The sequence below is a fragment of the Arvicola amphibius genome, chromosome 5, assembly GCF_903992535.2.
Source record: "Arvicola amphibius chromosome 5, mArvAmp1.2, whole genome shotgun sequence".
Lineage (NCBI taxonomy): Eukaryota > Metazoa > Chordata > Mammalia > Rodentia > Cricetidae > Arvicola > Arvicola amphibius.
The window spans coordinates 115,142,291-115,144,923 of record NC_052051.1 but is presented as its reverse complement, the minus strand read 5'-3'; positions in this window follow the sequence as shown (position 1 = coordinate 115,144,923).

The following is a 2,633-nucleotide window of genomic DNA, read 5'->3' as shown; positions in this document are numbered from 1 at the left end:
ATATACAACAGTAGCTCGGCTCTTATCCCAGGTAACAGCCTGCTTCTCAGGTACAGCCTCCTAGCAACAGCTTTTTTTTTTTATCTCCTAGACCTACACAGTGTATTTCAGCTACAGCCCTAACCACATCAAATTAACACGGAACAGCTTAGTTATAGCCAGTCCCAGTGGTACCAGTATCTTACCTACAGCTTCCAGACCAAAGGCTTTTCAGTGACAGCCCCTCTTCAACACACACATAGGCATATAAACCCATTACTTCACAACAGCTTCTTGGGTCGTGTGATTATCTAGCTACAACCTAGGCATGCCAGCATCACAGCAAACAGAGGCAACAGCCTTTCTCTTGGTTTCAGATTCTAATGTATCCCAGCCTTCTCAGCTAGAGCCCAGCCCAGGTAAACACATATTAGCAAGCATCCCAGCCATTTTCCTACCTAGCAGCACCCAGGCTTCATTCTCTGGACACAGTCCCAGATGGACTCTCAGTCACTGTCAGTTTGAGGAGCCTCCCCCAACGCCTCACTTGCCAACTGGTCCTCCTCCCAGTTTGGTACAGGGCCAAGAGCCTGGCTTCTCTTCTTCAGACGCTACCCCTTCTACTCCCCAACCATTTTCCTCAAAGTCTCAGCTCTGCCTGCCCTCCCAGGGGAAAACAAGCCCCAATACTCGTACCTACATTGTTCCAACTCAGGTCCCCACAGACACAACCTGGCAGCAGGAGTAGGAAGGGACATAAAGCAGAAGACACTAATAAGCACGCCCCTACTATTACTGCCTTGGCCCAGTTTGATTCCAACCACTTGGTGCAGGATTTGGGGTTGATAGTAGGGGAGCAGGGAGGATGGAGGGGAACATCTGGGAGATTAGCATTTCCTGCCCAGCTCTGAGGCTGCTGATCCTGCTCAGCCCTGAGCAAAGGAGGAGAACAGAGGAGCCTTTGAATAGCTCCCAGCAAGCAGCCTGGGGAGGGTTTGCTGCAGTGGGCAGCAGGCACATGCTGGGGGCAGGGAGTCTGGGGCAGCTCCTCTGTGGAAGATTCTTCCCTCCGGCCCACTGATTTGCTTCTCGGTGCTGTGCTCAATGATGGGGCGAGTTTTGCAAGGGACAGAGAAAAGCCACTTAAAGGACAGGCCCTCCTCCCACCAGCTTTTTGCATTTCCTGTTGAGAACCCCAGTTGGACTCCTGGGGCTGCAGGATAGGACTATGGGCGAGTAGAGGGTCCAGATCAGGAAGGGAGATACTCCTAGAGGTTAGGGGTGCCCTTCCAGATCTCTGGCAGTTCTCCATTGCTTCTTCTGCTAGCTACAGATCTCACCCCGACCTCGAAGAATGCCCCACATAAAGAGGCCCAGAGGCTAGAAAGATGAGAAAGCAGAAAGAAAAAAAAACAGACAGAAGAAAGATAGGTAGGAAAGAGGTAGGGGAAATGAGAGAGGGACAGAGATGGAGTGGGGGTGGGGGTCGGTGGCTATGACAGAGACCCAGAGAGCAGTCGTCTCATATAAGGGCCTTTCCCAAACATAGCACCAGACCTTGCTACAGCTGCTCTTCCCCATTCGTCTGACCTGGAACATGGGGCCTTGGCTTAGAAAGCAGCGCTAGGCAGGAGGTCCTTACTGAATTGGGGCACTTGGCAGCCTGGGTACCAAAACCTGAGCAAGAGGGAGTGCCCAAGCTGCTCAAGCACCTCAAGATGGCGCCAGAGAGCCAGAGCTGAGCGCTCGAAACCAAGTATTGGGAATGTGAGACACTGCGTGTGACACGGTGTGTGACTCGCCGAGTGTGTGACAGGGAGCCTGTGGCACTGTGAGGGCGTGTGACACAAGTCGTGACACTGAGCGGCTTCACGGGGTAGCGATCCCTTTGACTCTATGAGGTGTGTTAAATCACCGCCTCAAGTACATCTCTACACCGCCCAAGAGGGCAGGTGCTGAGGGGACCCTCCAACAGCCTCAAATCAGGAGCGTCATTTCATTCTCACACTTGAACACCTACCTTCCTCGCCCTCACTCTAGAGCTCCGAGATCTCCTGCCCCAAGCTTTCTACGGTTCCCTTTCTAATCTCACCCCCACTGCAGCTCCGTCCGGAGGGGGAGGGGCGGACTTCCCCTGAGCGCAAAGAGAAAGGGTGACCCGGGGGTCTGACTGGGAAGAGGGTGGACCTGGTTGGTCAGCTGCCCAGGGAAGATGCTGTGGGAAGAGCTAGAGGAGACACTTCCCCTGTCTTGACTTCCCAGGAGGCAGAGTGTGTGTGGGGGGCGGGAGGGGACAGGTGTTTGAGGCAGGAGAGAGCATTTCCGACGGGATCCTAGATGGACGCTTGGGTGGGATGAGTGTAAGGTGAAGAGCCGAAAAGGAAGCCAGTGCACCCGGCCTTAGGCAGGAGTGTGTGGTGGTGGTGGTGGTGGTGGGAGCAGCGTAAGAGGAGGGGGCACTTGTTTGGGGGCGCGGTGCTCAGGGTCCCCTCCCAGCGGGACCAGAGCGGTCCCGGCTCCACCTCCCGGCCTAAGGCGGGGGGGGGGGGGGGGGGAGGGCGGGCAGGCCGGGAGGGAGGGGGAGGGAGGGGGCGGGCCGGCTGTGCGCTCCGCTCGCTGCTGGCTCCGCCGCCGCCGCCGCCGCCGCTGCCGCC